This window comes from Heloderma suspectum, chromosome 3, assembly GCF_057233095.1.
Source record: "Heloderma suspectum isolate Gila_16-S chromosome 3, 16-S_ref, whole genome shotgun sequence".
NCBI lineage: Eukaryota > Metazoa > Chordata > Lepidosauria > Squamata > Helodermatidae > Heloderma > Heloderma suspectum.
The window spans coordinates 212,228,852-212,247,329 of record NC_139460.1 but is presented as its reverse complement, the minus strand read 5'-3'; the positions used below and the strand labels follow the sequence as shown (position 1 = coordinate 212,247,329).

General features: G+C 43.7%; 1 protein-coding gene across 1 annotated transcript in view; it reads right to left on the bottom strand.

Moving 5' to 3' along the window:
- SRGN (serglycin) overlaps positions 1–18,124 on the bottom strand; it is a 55,892-nt gene extending 37,768 nt beyond the window's left edge. The window contains exon 1 of the mRNA XM_084845442.1: positions 17,979–18,124. The gene's annotated coding sequence lies outside the window, so the exon portion shown is untranslated. The remainder of the gene's footprint in view (positions 1–17,978) is intronic.
- Positions 18,125–18,478: the final 354 nt, after the last annotated feature.

Sequence of the window (18,478 nt, the reverse complement as noted above, 5' to 3'; positions counted from 1 at the left end):
CCAATGAGAGAGGCTTGTTTCCCACCTTTGTCCAGGCTCCCCCTGCTACAACATTATTATGAATGGAGAGTAACTAATTCACAATTCTGAAGGCTAGAAACAGCACTAAAAAGGTAGGCTAGATACTTGCTCCCCATGAGAGCACCCCACCAATGCAAAAAAGCCCCATTCTAGCAAACAATCAAGGAGTTCTAGCTCCATCCCCACTTTCTCCTTCTCTGGCCACTTCTCTCTGCTTGCAATGACAGGCTTCTTTGCTCCCGTGATCCCAAGACTGCGGTAGATCACTACTGCGATAAAGCCCTTATACACATTTGTTTAATGCCAAAGGAAAGAGAATAGGGGAAAATGGGGGAATAAGGGGGAAAATGCTCACTTTTCCATTAAGAAGCACCCCCACAATTATTCAGTGCAGCATCTGAAGGCTCCATATGAGAGCACCCCACCACCCCAATTTTGCCCCATTCCAGCAAATTGCCATGGAGTTATTGCTCCCACCGCTTTCCCAAATGTGCACACTTTTTCATGGAGAAGCCAAAATCCCCAACTATCTAGTGCAGCATCTGAAGGCTCTCTCTGAGAGCAACTCACCACCCTAATTTCGCCCCATTTCAGCAAACTATCATGGAGCTATAGCTTCCAACCCCCCTCTCTCCTTCTCTGGGCAATTCTCCCTGCTCGCAGTGACACACTTCTCTGTTTCTGTGATCCCAAGACTGTGGTAGATCACTACTGCGATAAAGCCCTTATGTGCATTTGTCTAATGCTTCCCAACCCATTTTTACTTCAAGCAGCATGAAGAAGCAAGGTAACACAACATCAGAGAAGCAACTTCACACAACATGAGAGATACTAAGTAACGCAAACGTCAGAGAAGTGCATAATCACTGAGGCTAGTTACTCCCACTGGTGAAAAGGAAGTGCAGCACAATTCTGAAGGCTTGAAAGAGCGCTCTAGTGCTTTGATGTGTTAGAAAGGCAGGCTAGTTACTCTAGTTACCTAGGTCATGCATGGCCAGGTAAAAGACACACCCAATCATACCAAATTTAAAGTGGAAGGATGGGCACACAGCAGTTAAACTGCAGGGGAGCTGAATTAAAGAAAAACAATGGAGTAAAAGTACATTGCAAAAATGCAGCTTCCCCACAGGCCACGACACCATGTGCCACAAAGGACCTTCAAATGGTCCCAATCCGCAGCAAATCACCCATGAAGATAGGCCCCACGGCCTGCAAAGCTGCTGCCTGTAGTTCAGTGGCTCATCATACAGCTCTCAGCAATGTCTGACAGGGTGCAATTTTGTATGCACATTTGGGAAACTTATGTTGTTTGTTTATTGCATTTATATACCACCTTTCTGCCAAATCACCTGAGTGTGTGTACAATTTTAAAATATTTAAAAAATTAAAAACAAGCAAAGTATGGACCAGCAGAGTTCTCTCAGACCCTTGAGGCATGAACTCCCTGGCTTAAGTTTCTTTTCTTTTGCCTTCCTTCAGGACAGTGATAAGGGAAATAAGCTCCACTGTGCTCAGCAGGAATTATTTCTAAGAAAATTTTCTGAGCATTCTGCGGCACATGAGCCAGGTCAGCCATCTTATGGAATGGACATTCATACTTTAATGAAAGACCAATCCACAATCCAGTTAAGCGAGACTTGATAGGTAGCAATTTCATCTAATCAAAGCTGCCCTTTATGCCATGCAGGCATTTAAAGGTAAGCAGCCAAACCTACACAGGGTTAGGCATGCCTAAATCCATTTAAATGGGTGAATTTCAACTAGTGGTGCTTCCAGATGGAGGGCTTTTAGCACTACCAGTCAAAATACATTGTGCAGCTATTCTGTCTTTTCCTCCTTAATGGATATTTTGTGCAAAGAAGATGGAAGAAGCAGTAGGAAAACATGGGAGGGTCACAAATAGAAGATGACATCATCTGGACCCCATAAAATTCTGTTAAAGAGGCAAGGCACAATGAAAGCCTTGTCTGGAAGCATCCTAAAATGAGCAAATCTTAATCTGAAGCCAATCTCATACAAGAATTTATTGGATTGGTAATATATTGCTTCTCTACATAACCTATACATACTGTTGCACTACTATCTTGCTTGTGTTAAAACAGAAATTGAGTATATGATCCTGTCTCTGTATCAATAAAGAAGAACAAGACTGTTTTAAGTAGAAAGAACGAATCGTTCCAAGCATAAAAACCAAGCATGAAAAATCAACATCAAACAGCTGTTGCTTAAAGATCCAATCTATATTAAAAAATATACAACAGACTAGTCTTTCCGATAGAGATGCTGGAACACAAGCGACTTTAATTATATCTCGAACAGTATAATCTTTAACATTTGAGATGGATAACTAAAGTTTTCAGCACTTGATGCTATTTCCTCAGCAACATAGATATTGACCAGTAAACTTTCCCTTTAAGAGCCACTTCACACAGGTTACAGGAGTTATCAAGTGCTTATCTACATACCTAGGGTTGCCAACTGACCAGCAAAAAATGGCCTGGACAGATTTTTTATATTTTATTTTCAAGTCAGCTGCCAAAAAAAGCAAAAGTAAACTCCACAGTTCACCAGCAGCAGCAACAGCCTTTTCTAGCTTAAACAAAACTGGTCTTTTTTAAACAGCTGACTTTAGGTCTGGTGTGGAGAACCTGTGGCCTTCCAGATGTTGGACTACTACTACCATCATCCCTGACCGTTGGACATGCTGGTTGGGGCTGATGGAAGTTGGAGTCCAACAACTTCTGCAAGGCCACAAGTTCCCAGAAACCTCACTCCTCACCTCCTCCCCTACCACCTCGTAGGCAGCATGGTTCACCCGTCTCCATGCTCGTACCTGCAGCATGAAGCGGGTGAAAAAGGGGTGTTCCTGGGGTTGGGGAGGAGAGGAGACTGCGGAAGCATTGTCACGACATTTCCTATGCACCGTCCCCCCACCCCACCCTGGCGAGACAGCCGAAATCTGCTGTCTAGCCACAAATGCTGAGTGGCCCAAGTGTGGAGGAGAGGATCCCTTCCGTGCTAAACCCACCCTACATTGGATAGTCAGCTGCCTCCGAGTTCAGAGGGGGCCAACTATCCCCATAGGATTGTGCCCTAAAAGTCCTGGGGTACACATTCAGAACAAATTAAAAACAGAACCCACTGAGGCCCATTTGGTTCAATTTTTGTTTGTTCTGAGACTAATGCATTTAGTAACACATTGGTACTTTTTGTTACTCATATTTATACTGTTTGGGGCTGGGAGGGCTTACATTCCTTTGGCAGCAGTGGAGCCTCTCTTGGCAGCTGTTTCCTAGTGGCCTCCATTTTATTTACCCAGAATGCCCTAGGCCTCCTCAGGAAGTAAAAATGATGGGATGCTGCAGCCTAGCATGCCCAACCTCCCAGAAAAAAGAAAAAGTTAAGTTGGGGATGGCCCTGGAGGGTTAGACAGGGATGGGAAGCAAGAGAGAGTGTTTTGCCTGTGCCTTGTGTATGTGTGAGTTTTTGCCTGTATGTTTGTGTTTCTCTGAGCATCATCACTTTGCCTTTTGTGAAATATATATATTTTGTTGTGCTTTTGGGCAAGTATGTGATTTGGAATTTGGGACTCAAACCCCACCTCAGCCTTGTACTCAATTTCTTGGTGAAATTACTAGTCTCTGAAATTCACCAGTTTGTCCTCTCTTGGAGGGCATGCTTGCCCTCTGCTCAGTTGCCCTCTACTATTTTGGAGCAGGAACGTATGGGTTCAAATGTGGTTTTGTGTTTTGGAGCTCTGAGCCCATTTCTGCCTTGTACTTAGATTCTTGGGCAAGTTACTTTTCTTTTAGTCTCACCAGTTTACCCTCTGAGAAATGGGTGTTTTGTGAGTAGTCACATCCCTCATGGCAGCCATTTTGTGAATGGGGAAGCCCCCATGGCAGCCATTTTGTGAGAGCACCCATGACACTCAAAATTCCAAATGTGTCCATAGACGCAAAAGGGTAGAGGACCCCTGAACATCATGTGAGGACCCTACTCATCTTTTTCTGACAACATGATCGATTGCTCTTTCCTGAAAGCAAAGAATATCCTGCATAGAAAAGGCTGGTATGACAGGGAGAAATCTAGGCTATGAGCCTTCTTTCTCTTATCTAGTTTTCTAATTGCATATAGGACCATTTAATCATGTGAGCCCCCCCTGTAGTTCTGAAGTGACACAGTCCAGAAACAGGTTTACCATCTCATCTGCTGTTTCTAAGGACTAGGCCATAGTTGTATAGAGTAATTTTCTGTGAACATCTGTCCTGACCTCTGTGGATTAGCAGTTAGGTGATGTATGTAATTCCCGTGTTTCTCACAGCAATTGCTTCATGCTGAGGCCACAGGAGACGTTAGGCAGACATGTTGCAAAGCCATGCAATAAGCAAAACACAGAATTAACCATTTACAACCCAGTCTTATGCATGTTTCAGGTGGGGCTTACACCTTCTCCATAAGTATACAAGGAACTTGTAGTTGTGTCAATGACAACTCACCCGCCTCAAGGACTGTACTGCCACATCAGAGACATACCACAATACTGTTAATTACTACACCACATTTCAAGAGCCTCCTCCACGGAAACGGGACTTCTAGCCGGGGTGTGTGTGTGTATTCTACACCCCCTCCTCAAAACATGTGCAGTAAACTTTCTTCATGCAAATTGCACTGTGTGCTTAGTATTCTGTGAAAATGAGATATGTTTAGGGAAATTATGGGATCACACCAGAAGGTCTATTGCTTTTTTTATTATGATAACAAGGAGACCTACAGGACAATCTTGCCAAAGCTAAGGATTGGCATTATTTCATTGTTTTTACATTGCAATGGTACCTACTGAACTGTTAAATTGAAATCAGTGGGACTTAGAAATAGATAGATAACCTTTGGCTGGATCATGCTTCAAGTATTTTCACCAAGCAATTTTAAAGTAGCAAGATGATGTGGATATATGGTTTCCACTGCCTTTATTACTCTTGGTTATCAGCATCCAGTTTCCATACCTTTGCTATCATTGCTGACATCAGGCTGGAGAGGAAACTGTGTGTTTGGGATGTGCTATTGCTGCTAACGTTTTCTATACCAACAGACCAGGAGCATCAAACCATTATTTTGATTTATTAATTTTACCCAAATCGAAACACCATAACTAAAGTGCCCATAGCTTTTTCAACAACCAGTTGTTGGGGAGCATGGGTGGGAGGGTGCCGTTGCACTCATGTCCTTGTTGTGGGTTTCCCGTGGGCAGCTGATTGGCCACTGTATGAACAGAATACTGGACTAGATGGACGTTGATCTGATCCAATACAGCTTTTCCTATGTTTTTAGTCTTCCTGGGAAGCTATGATTATGGAGTGTTACGGTCATTCACAGCTAACCATTATGATTTGCTCAATTTGTATGTATACAGCTCAGAACAGTCTGTTAGCTGCAGTCCTAAACACTTACTAGGGGGTCGTCCCTATGAAACACAGTGGGACTTACTTCCAAGTAAAGGTGCATAGGACTGCACTGTGACAGAGCAGGGGGAAATTGCTCCATAGCTTGCCACCACAGGTTGGCACACCAAATGTTATCATAACAGTTCTGGTTCTGGAAGTTTCCAGAATGTTGCAGATGTCACTAAATAAGCTTTCCACTGGTTGAGGATTGGCCGTCATTGACCTTCATAGATCCATCTCCCCTCTCCATGGCTAACAAAACTAGAATTCAGTAACATTGCCACAGTATCATTCGTGATTGTAAGGCTAAGCATGGTTAATTAGTCACACTTGACAGGCAATGTTCCTCCTGCAAATGGGACTATCAGTCCTCAGAGCCAATTTACACTCTGTGGCCAGGTTCGCACATAATGACAACCCAGAATATGGACTAAGTGTGGGTTGTTATTGAATCCTGGGTTGTCGTTACATGCAAACCCTGCACTATGGGTTGTTAACCACAAGAACCCAGGAAGAGAATCCTGAGTTTGTTCTTGGGTTGTGAGCTCTGGTTTGTTGGTAGTTAACAACCTGTACTTAAACCATAGTGCAGGGTTCGCATGTAACGACAATTCATGATATAACAACCCACGATTCAACAACAACCCATACTCAACCTGTACTCTGGGCTGTCATTACATGTGAACCAGGTCAAAATGTGTGTATGTGTGGCAATTGTGTTTGCTGCATGTACACTAGTTTTTGTCGCAGCGAAAGAATAGCAACTATGAAGGGAAGATACAGGTATGGTAAAATCTGGAAAACAAAACTCAGAAGTACACCAACTGCTTGGAGGAAGGATTCCAGGAGAGAGAGAGAGGGAGGCAAAGACTATCTCAGAGCCTGCTGTAGCTGGATGGTTCCCCCCCACTTCCTTCATGGCCTTCTGACATCTGTGGGAAGGATTCTGAAGACTTGTCTTTTTATGTTGTTGTTGTGATTTTATGACGGTATTTTTGTTGATGCCATTTGTAAGCTGCCTTGGAAGGATTTGTATCCTGAGAAGTGGGATATAAATATAAATAAGCAGTCTCATAGTGTTCAGTGGGGTTTGCTCCTTTGTGACGGTATTTAGGGTTGCAGCCTAATGCTTCCAGTCTTGGAACCCAGGGAGTTGAGGATCTATGAAAGGGTTAGAGATCTTTACGAAGACATTCTCGCCACACTCACAAAATGACCATTCTGAGGACTCTTTGGGGGAGCCGGACATCCTAGAGAGTGAAGTCAAGTGGGCCTTAGGAAGCATTAGTAACAACAAAGCTAGCGGAGATGACAGTATTCCAGCCGAGCTATTTAAAATCCTAAAAGATGATGCTGTTAAAGCGCTGCATTCAATATGCCAACAAATCTGGAACACTCAACAGTGGCCACAAGACTGGAAAAGGTCAGTTTACATTCCAATTCCAAAGAAGGGCAACGCCAAAGAGTGTTCAAACTACCGCACCATTGCGCTCATTTCACATGCCAGCAAGGTGATGCTCAAAATCCTACAAGCTAGGCTTCAGCAGTATGCGAACCGAGAACTACCGGAAGTACAAGCTGGGTTTAGAAGAGGCAGAGGAACTAGAGATCAAATCGCCAACATTCGCTGCATCATGGCGAAAGCAACAGAATTCCAGAAAAACGTCTATTTCTGCTTCATTGACTACGCTAAAGCCTTTGATTGTGTGGATCACAACAAACTGTGGCACATTCTTCAAGTGATGGGAGTACCAGACCACCTTACCTGTCTCCTGAGAAACCTGTACGAGGGTCAAGAAGCAACAGTAAGAACCAGACATGGAACAACCGATTGGTTCAAAATTGGGAAAGGAGTACGACAAGGCTGCATATTGTCACCCTGCTTATTTAACTTATATGCAGAGTACATCATGAGAAATGCCGGGTTGGATGAATCAGAGGTCGGAATTAAGATTGCTGGGAGAATTATCAACAACCTCCAATATGCAGACGATACCACCCTAATGGCAGAAAGCGAAGAGGATCTAAAGAGCCTCTTGTTGAGGGTGAAAGAGGAGAGTGCAAAAGCTGGTTTGAAACTCAACATTAAAAAAACTAAGATCATGGCATCTGGCCCCATCACTTCCTGCCATATAGAAAGGGAAGAAATGGAAGCAGTGACAGATTTTACTTTCTTGGGCTCCAAGATCACCGCAGACGGTGACTGTAGCCATGAAATTAAAAGACGCTTGCTCTTTGGGAGGAAAGCTATGGCCAACCTAGACAGCATAGTAAGAAGCAGAGACATCACCTTGCCGACAAAGGTCCGTCTAATCAAAGCTATGGTTTTCCCAGTAGTAATGTATGGCTGTGAGAGCTGGACTATAAGGAAGGCTGAGCACCGAAGAATTGATGCTTTCGAACTGTGGTGCTGGAGAAGACTCTTACGAGTCCCCTGGACTGCAAGGAGGTCAAATCAGTCCATCCTAAAGGAAATCAACCCTGAGTGCTCATTGGAAGGACAGATAATGAAGCTGAAGCTCCAATATTTTGGCCACCTAATGCGAAGAGAAAACTCCCTGGAAAAGACCCTGATGCTGGGAAAGACTGAAGGCAAAAGGAGAAGGGGACGGCAGAGGATGAGATGGCTAGATAACATCACGGATGCAATGAATATGAACTTGAGCGCGCTCCGGGAGAGAGCACAGGACAGGAAGGCCTGACGTGCTATGGTCCATGGGGTCACGAAGAGTCGGACACGACTGAACGACTGAACAACAACAACATGACAGTTAAGCTGGTTTAAATTTGTAGCATAGAAATTACTAAATTGTATTTAGGATTAACACAACTTTATGCTTTTCTATCAAGTACAAGGGTAAAACGAGGCCTTATTAAACATGCATTCTAATTTATTTATAGCATTTATATGCTGCTTTTCTGTCACGAAAGTGGCCCTTGAAGCAACCTCTTACCACACTCAATAAAACTACATAATAACACACACACACATCATCATCATCACCATCAATAAAAAATTAGAAAATATCCCTAAAAAGGCAACAACTGAAAATCCGAATAGGAAATCATTATAACTTAGAAAAAATTGTAAAGGGTTGTCTTTACAACCTTTTGCAATGCTGAGCAGTGGATGTCAAACAGGTTCCTGGGGAGTTCCAAACCCTAGGAGCTACCACAGAGAAGGCCCTTCCCAATATACCCACCCAAACCTACCCTCAGGTAGATGTGGGGTGAGGAGTAAAGCAGTTCCAAAAGATCTCAGAAGGTGGGCAGACTTATGCTGAAGAAGCAGAAGTAGATCAGTTCTATGAGGATCTGCAGCACCTACTGGACAATATGCCAAAAAGAGATGTTATTTTCATTACAGGAGACTGGAATGCTAAGGTGGGTAGTCAAACGACACCTGGAATTACAGGCAAGCATGGCCTGGGAGAACAAAATGAAGCGGGACATAGGCTGATAAAATTTTGCCAAGACAACTCACTGTGCATAACGAACACTCTCTCCAAACAACCTAAAAGACGACTTTATACATGGACTTCACCAGAAGGTGGACACCAAAATCAGATTGACTACATCCTTTGTAGCCAAAGGTGGCGGACATCTATGCAGTCGGCAAAAACAAGACCTGGAGCTGACTGTAGTTCAGATCACGAACTTCTTATTGCACGATTTAGAATCAGACTAAAGAGAATAGGGAAGACCCACAGATCAGTTAGATATGTTGATGTTGTTCAGTCGTTAAGTCGTGTCCATCTCTTTGTGACCCCATGGACAATAGCACGCCAGGCCTTCCTGTCCTCCACTCTCTCCCGGAGTGTGCTCAAGTTCATATTCATTGCATCAGTGATGCTATCTAGCCATCTCATCCTCTGCCGTCCCCTTCTCCTTTTGCCTTCCATCTTTCCCAGCATCAGGGTCTTTTCCAGTGACTTTTCTTTTCGCATTAGGTGGCCAAAATATTTGAGCTTCAGCTTCGGTATCTGTCCTTCCAATGAGCAGTCAGGGTTGATTTCCTTTAGGATGGACTGATTGGACCTCCTTGCAGTCCAGGGGACTTGTAAGAGTCTTCTCCAGCACCACAATTCGAAAGCATCCATTCTTCGGTGCTCAGCCTCCTTATAGTCCAGCTCTCATAGCCATACATTACTACTGGGAAAACCATAGTTTTGATTATACGAACCTTTGTCAACAAGGTGATGTCTCTGCTTCTTACTATGCTGTCTAGGTGTGCCATAGCTTTCCTCCCAAGGAGCAAGCATCTTTTAATTTCATGGCTACAGTCACCGTCTGTGGTGATCTTGGAGCCCAAGAAAGTAAAATCTGTCACTGCTTCCATTTCTTCCCCTTCTATATGGCAGGAAGTGATGGGGCCAGATGCCATGATCTTAGTTTTTTTAATGTTGAGTTTCAAACCAGCTTTTGCACTCTCCACTGTCACCCTCAACAAGAGGCTCTTTAGATCCTCTTCGCTTTCTGCCATTAGGGTGGTATCGTCTGCGTATCTGAGGTTGTTGATAATTCTCCCAGCAATCTTAATTCCGACCTCTGATTCATCCAACCCGGCGTTTCTCATGATGTACTTGGCATATAAATTAAATAAGCAGGGTGACAATATACAGCCTTGTCGTACTCTTTTCCCAATTTTGAACCAATCGGTTGTTCCATGTCTGGTTCTTACTGTTGCTTCTTGACCCTCGTACAGGTTTCTCAGGAGACAGGTAAGGTGGTCTGGTACTCCCATCACTTGAAGAATTTGCCACAGTTTGTTGTGATCCACACAATCAAAGGCTTTAGCGTAGTCAATGAAGCAGAAATAGATGTTTTTCTGGAATTCTCTTGCTTTCTTCATGATCCAGTGAATGTTGGCGATTTGATCTCTAGTTCCTCTGCCTCTTCGAAACCCTGCTTGTACTTCCGGTAGTTCTCAGTTCACATGCTGCTGAAGCCTAGTTTGTAGGATTTTGAGCATAACCTTGCTGGCATGTGAAATGAGCGCAATTGTGCGGTAGTTTGAACACTCTTTGGCGTTGCCCTTCTTTGGAATTGGAATGTAAATTGACCTTTTCCAGTCTTGTGGCCACTGTTGAGTGTTCCAAATGTGTTGGCATATTGAGTGCAGCACTTTACCAGCATCATCTTTTAGGATTTTAAATAGCTCAGCTGGAATACTGTAATCTCCGCTGGCTTTGTTGTTACTAATGCTTCTTAAGGCCCACTAGACTTCACTCTCTAGGATGTCCGGCTCAAGTTCAGTGACCGCACTATCATGGCTATCAGGGACATTCAGATCTTTCCTGTATAGTTCTTCTGTGTATTCTTTCCACCTCTTCTTAATCTCATCTGCTTCTGTTAGGTCACTGCCTTCTTTGTCCCGTTTCTGAACAAAACGTTCCCTTGATAGCTCTGATTTTCTTGAAAAGATCTCTAGTCTTTCCCATTCTATTGTTTTCCTCGATTTCTTTGCATTGTTCATTTAAGAAGGCCTTCTTGTCTCTCCTTACTGTTCTCTGGAACTCTGCATTCAGTTGGATATATCTTCCCCTTTCTCCCTTGCTTTTCACTTCCCTCTTTCCTCAGCTACTTGTAAAGCCTCCTCAGACAGCCACTTGGCTTTCTTGCATTTCTTTTTCTTTGGGATAGATTTAGTTGCTGCCTCCTGAACAATGTTACGGACCTCTGTCCATAGTTCCTCAGGCACTCTGTCTATCAGGTCTAATCCCTGAAATCTATTCCTCACCTCCACTGTATATTCATAAGGGATATGATTTAGGTCATACCTGAATGGTTTAGCGGTTTTCCCTACGTTCTTCAATTTAAGCCGAAATTTTGCAAGAAGCAGCTCACGATCTGAGCCACAGTCAGCTCCAGGTCTTGTTTTTACTGACTGTATAGAGCTTCTCCATCTTTGGCTGCAAAGGACATAATCAGTCTGATTTCGATATTGACCATCTGGTAATGTCCATGTGTAGAGTCGCCTCTTGTGCTGTTGGAAAAGAGTGTTTGCTATGATCAGCGTGTTCTCTTGGCAAAACTCTATTAGCCTTTGTCCTGCTTCATTTTGTACACCAAGGCCATGCTTGCCTGTTATCCCAGTGATTTCTTGACTTCCTACTTTAGCATTCCAATCCCCTATGATGAAGAGGACATCTTTTTTTGGTGTTAGTTCTAGAAGGTGTAGTAGGTCTTCATAGAACCGATCAACCTCAGCTTCTTTGGCCTCAGTGGTTGGGGCATAGACTTGAATTACTGTGATGTTGAATGGTTTGCCTTGGATTCATACTGAGATCATTCTATCGTTTTTAAGATTGTACCCCAGTACTGCTTTTCCCACCTTTTTGTTGACTATGAGTGCTACTCCATTTCTTCTAAGGGATTCTTGCCCACAGTAGTAGATATAATGGTCACCTGAATTAAATTTACCCATGCCTGTCCATTTTAGTTCGCTGATTCCCAAGATGTCGATGTTCAATCTTGCCATCTCATGTTTGACCACCTCCAGCTTACCTTGATTCACTGATCTTACATTCCAGGTTCCTAAACAATATTGTTCTTTACAGCATCAGACTTTCTTTTCACCACCAGACACATCCACAGCTGAGTGTCCTTTTGGCTTTGGCCCAGCTGCTTCACTCTTTCTGGCGCTACTTGGAAATTCCCTCTGCTCTTCCCCAGTAGTATATTGGACACCTTCCGACCTGAGGGGCTCATCTTTCGGCGTCATATCTTTTAGCCTTGTTATACGTTCCATGGGATTTTCTTGGCAAGAATACTGGAGTGGGTTGTCATTTCCTTCTCCAGTTAGATATGAGCTCACTAATATTCCTGATAAATATGCAGTGGAGGTGAAGAATAGATTTAAGGGACTAGATTTAGTAGATAGGGTCCCAGAAGAACTATGGACAGAAGTTCGCAACATTGTTCAGGAGGTGGCAACAAAAAACGTCCCAAAGAAAAAGAAAACCAAGAAGGCAAGATGGCTGTCTGCTGAGACACTGGAAGTAGCCCAGGAAAGTAGGAAAGCAAAAGGCAACAGTGAAAGGGGGAGATATGCCCAATTAAATGCAACATGCCAGAGGTCAGCCAGAAGAGATAAGGAATTATTTTTAAACAAGCAGTGCGCGGAAGTGGAAGAATATAATAGAATAGGAAGGACAAGAGACCTCTTCCCGAAAATTAGCAACATCGAAGGTAAATTCCAGGCAGAAATTGGTATGATCAAAAACAAAGATGGCAAGGACCTAACAGAAGCAGAAGAGATCAAGAAAAGGTGGCAAGAATATACGGAAGATCTGTATAGGAAGGATAATAATATCGGGGATAGATTTGATGGTGTGGTCAGTGAGTTAGACCAGACATCTTGAAGAGTGAGGTTGAATGGGCCTTAAGATGCATTGCTAATAACAAGGCAGCAGGAGACGACGGCTGCACTGTTTAAAATCTTGCAAGATGTTGTTGTCAAGGTGATACATGCCATATGCCAGCACATTTGGAAAACACAAGAATGGCCATCAGATTGGAATGGCCAACTATATCCCCATACCAAAAAAGGGAAGCACTAAAGAATGTTCAAACTATCGAACAGTGGCACTTATTTCACATGCCAGTAAGGTAATGCTCAAGATCTTGCAAGGTAGACTCCAGCAATTCATGGAACGAGAATTGCCAGATGTACAAGCTGGGTTTAGAAAAGGCAGAGGAACTAGAGACCAAATTGCCAATATCCGCTGGATAATGGAGAAAGCCAGGGAGTTTCAGAAAAACATCTATTTTTGTTTCATTGACTATTCTAAAGCCTTTGACTGTGTGGATCATAACAAATTGTGGCAAGTTCTTGGTGGTATGGGGATACCAAGTCATCTTGTCTGCCTCCTGAGGAATCTGTATAATGACCAAGTAGCATCAGTAAGAACAGACCATAGAACAACGGACTGGTTTAAGATTGGGAAAGGAGGACAGCAGGGTTGTATACTCTCGCCCTACCTATTCAACCTGTATGCAGAACACATCATGCGACGTGCTGGGCTTGATGAATCCAAGGCTGGAGTTAAAATCACTGGAAGAAACATTAACAATCTCAGATATACAGATGATACCACTTTGATGGCTGAAAGCGAGGAGGAGCTGAGGAACCTTATGACGAAGGTGAAAGAAGAAAGTGCAAAAGCTGGGTTGCAGTTAAACCTCAAAAAAAAACAAGATTATGGCAACCAGCTGGATTGATAACTGGCAAATAGAGGGAGAAAACGTGGAGGCAGTGACAGACTTTGTCTTTCTAGGAGCAGAGATTACTGCAGATGCTGACTGCAGCCAGGAAATCAGAAGACGTTTACTTCTTGGGAGGACAGCAATGACAAATCTTGATAAAATAGTGAAGAGCAGAGACATCACACTGACAACAAAAGTTTGCATAGTTAAAGCAATGGTATTCCCCTAGTAACCTATGGCTGCGAGAGCTGGACCATAAGGAAGGCTGAGCAAAGGAAGATAGATGCTTTTGAACTGTGGTGTTGGAGGAAAATTCTGAGAGTGCCTTGGACTGCAAGAAGATCAAACCAGTCCATACTCCAGGAAATAAAGCCAGGCTGCTCTCTTGAGGGAATGATATTAAAGGCAAAACTGAAGTACTTTGGCCACGTAATGAGAAGACAGGATACCCAGGAGAAGATGCTGATGCTAGGGAAAGTGGAAGGCAAAAGGAAGAGGGGCCGACCAAGGGCAAGATGGATGGATGATATTCTGGAGGTGACGGACTCGACCTTGGGGGAGCTGGGGGTGGCGATGGCTGACAGGAAGCTCTGGCGTAGGCTGGCCCATGAAGTCACGAGGAGTCGGGAGCGACTGAACGAATAAACAACAACAGGTGGTTCTTTGAGCAGTCTGAGTGCAAGTTGTTTAGGGCTTTAAAAGGTACCCACCAGCAGCACTTTGACTTGGGCCCAGAGGAGACTCAGGGATGGACTTTTGCTCAGTGGTGGCTTTGCATACAGAATAGGGGGTGGGCAACTTGTGGCCCTCTAGTGCTTTGGACTACAACTCCCTTCAGCCCTAGCCAGCATAGCCAGTGATGAGGAATGATGGGAGTTGTAGGCCAAAACATCTGGCGAGCCAGTTGCCCACCCCTGATCAAGGAGGTCCCCAGCTCAATCCGAGGAATCTACAGTATTGGAGTCATGGGCTCCAAACAGCCATTTCCTGACAGTGGCCATGCCACAGCACTCTGAACCAGCAGTGGTTTCTAAACCACCTTCAAAGGCAGCCCCCTGTGGCTTATATAGCTTGTTCTATACTCAGGGCTCTGAGGGGCGTGCACAGCCATGTACAGTTTTACCAGGGGTGAGAATAAAGAGCAAGCTTTTTCCTCAACATTCCACAGGATGTCCCACACAGCCAGAGACTTTGTCAGCTGCCCACAGCACAGCCAGCTTTTGTGATGTAAAAGTCTTGCAGGGCAAGGGAAGGAGTATGTGCTCAGAGACAGTTGCTCAGGGGCACTGCTTGGCAACCCTTCCCCCTTACTAATAGCAAAAGCTCTGGCATTAAGAAAGCCTCTTGTTGTTGCCTGCCTAGTTCACTAAAAATATTCCAGACTGAATCAAACAAATAACAGACCTCTAATTCTGGCTGTTTATGGTACTTGACCTATCATTGAAGAATTCCATAATGTGTCAGCCAAAGACTGAAGCAGTATCAGTAGGGATGCAGAGGCGAGAGAAGAATTGTAGGCAAGTTGCATCAAATAGTTTGTGCAATGATACCTCCCTGCCTTTTACAACCAACATTTACCCATGAGCTTGCAATTAACTTACCACATAAACATCCTGCTGTTATGGTGTGCCCTCTGAATATAGTTATCTTTGTCAAATAGTGAATGGAATGTGCCTCTAATGTAGGAGGGACAGATAAATGATAGCAGGACAGGATCATCAAGTCTACCCATGTGTCCCCACCCCCCACCCCCAGTCACAATGCAGGGAACACTGGGATGGCAGCCTCTGGGGACTCCACTCCCCAGTTAGTTTTCCATAAGCATATCACATTGATTACTAACATACAAACTTGAGTTGCTGGCAGAACTGTGAAATACAGAGCATTATAACAGGGTCTGAATAAAACCCAACTGATTATATCTGTGTCACCAATTCAAGGTACAGCAGATGCGTTGGCCATTTATTCCCTATAGCATATATGGATATGCCCCGAGTCAGCTCTGCAACTCCCACAATCCCTAGGCCAATGGTCACGGATGATGGGAATTGTAGTCCATCATCATCTGAGGACCCAGGGTTGCAAATGGCTGCCCTAGTGGTGGCTGTTCCTCTCCACAAACCTCTCCTGTAGGCAACTTGAAGCTCCTGCTTTCCTGCCCTGCATCCTCCTTCAGAGTCTTTTTTACAGCAACTGTGGTCAGCACCATATCTCATTGAAACAAATTTGCTTCCCAAAATTCTCAAAAATCTGCCATTGCAAATGTTTATATTGAATATTCTCTGGCTGCTCAAGTGTTCTCCAAATGTTTCCAATTAGTATTTAAGACCCAGAGATATCCCATTTCTGTATTTGATATCCAGCTGTTGATATGTCACAGTATTTGATGGTTGATGTTTAATACTATTTGCCATTTGAAAGTCTTGATAGCTAATATGCAGTAATGCATTGCAGTGGATTTCAAACATTTTAACATTGGAAGAAACAATATTCCACACTGACATCCATCAAGGAATCTTGATGTGTCTGCTACAGAAACACTGCACATTGCAAAAGATTCTGGTGCATGTTGGGTGTGGGGTAATGTATTGTATTGTTGGACTAGAACTGGGGAAGTACCCAATTCAAATCTGTCCAGTTGTGAAACTCACTGAATAACCTCTCATCCTAATCTACCACTCAATATTTGTCTTCTTGTGGGGATAAAATGGGCAGTGTGTAAAATGTACACTATCCTGACAGCATTGGAGGAAGGGTGGTGTAAAAAATACAAAAATATTCTAGGGCACATGGGGCAACGTTGGGCCCCAGTTTGCTCATTGTGAACTGCAAGTGTTCCTAGAGCACACCCAACATGCATTCCCCTGGGCTTGTGCATTACAGAATGAGTTGTGTTTTTTTGCTATTGTTTTAAACTGAGAAACCCAACATGTGTTTCCAAAAAATCCAACATTTCTCAAAATACTGGTGTAATGATAATTGTTTAGTACACCTATATCTCACCTTTTCCATTGTGAAATTCAAAGTAATACATATCAAGTTTCTAGGTGGTCGCCCGTCTGAGCACTATCCATACCCAGATCTACTTAGCTTCAGCAAGGTGGCTGCATTATGGGTTCTCAGATCATACCCTGCTAGCAAATATATCATATTTGACGGTATTTGATGGTTGGCATGCATGTAATAGTATATAACACTAGGTAGTTTTCAGTAACTGGCATGTAATTGTATTTATTCACCTTGTAGCATTTGATGGCATAACACTTAATCATTGTTAGTATTTGACAGTTGTCAACTATGAACTCTTATGCAATTTCATGTCTGAAGCATGCTAGAACCAAAACAATCAAGAGATGCACTCTAGCCCCCAGCACTACCTTCCACACAGTTCTGGAGAGGACCCCAACCCTCCAGAGCTAATTTGGAGCTGGGGGATAGGGGACTGCAGAAGTAGGGTGGAATCAGCAGATATTGCCTCCTCCCCCATTCCACCAGTGGAAATGCTTTGCTGGATCAGCTTTTTGTGGTTGGAAGGAGCCCTTCTGTCCACAGAAGGCAGGTCCTAGATCCAGGCTAGTGAGCATACATGTATAATACGAAATACATCAAATGTTACACTACCACCCAGAAAAAGTAAGTCTTGCAAAATTGAACCAAGGAAAATTGAATGCATGGACTCTCAGAAATCGCAAAGCCCACCCCACAGCTCAACTACTGTCCCCAAGTATTGGGCAATAGATGTTTTGAATTACATACATCACAAAACCAGATCCACGTACATGGTATGTGAGCGTTTGTCAGTATTTCTACCAACAACTGGAAAAACTGATCAGCTGTGCAGAAGAGTAGTGTAAGCAAACAGGAAGTGGGCACCCCCCCTTTATTTTCAAAACTCTCATATATGCTAGTGGGTAGAGGGACAAAATCTGAGTTTTATTTTCCACTGGTTTGAAGCTTCTTGAAGTTTTTCCGATTATAAATTCACGAATACAGGAGCGTTTGGACCTTAAGTAAAATTTAGAAACAACCCCCCAAATAAAAGTGGGGAACCACAGTGGTGATTCACAGGGAAATTTGAAGCTTGGAGTTTAGAAGTGCAAGTGAGTGGGCTACAAATGGAACACTGTAAATTAACCTCCCACATATACCCCAGAGTAAGCAATGTTTAGCCTCCTGTAGTTATGGCCATAGATTATATACAGCAGGGCTGGGGAATCTCAGGTTGGGGCCCCAATCCAGAACTCCTGGGGTCCCCAGACTTGCCATACCTCCTTCCCCTGGCCCTAGCCCCTTTCCTCCACTCACCTATCATTTGGTGGTTTCCTGGCTTTTGTGCAATTTTTCCTCTATTCTAAAAGGTTGAAACACCTCTCCTAAGGCCTATTTACTGGCAGTAAGACCTTTAAGCTAAAATATGGGGGGTTGGCCCCACCCCTTTTGCCTTTGGCCCCACCCCCCACTGGAACGCAGCCCTGGAGAGTTTCTCTAAAATTGAATTTGGCTCTCCGGCTGAAAAGAGTTCCCCACTCTTGCCAAACATTGTGCAAAGCCAAGGGGTGGAAAGGGAACTTTTGAGGGTTTTTATTGAATTCAGGGGCCAATTTTGGCCCTGTTATTTTGCTGTGTCTTTGAATTCTGAACTTCCAAAGCTTGTATGTGCATAAGACACCACATCTCAGTGGGCTGAGGTCAAGAATAGGATATCAACAAGTGGAAAGCCAAAACAAATTGCAGTTTAAACACACACACACACACACACACACTCATTATTCCCTTCTCAGGAAAGGAGGAGAGGCCTGGCATCT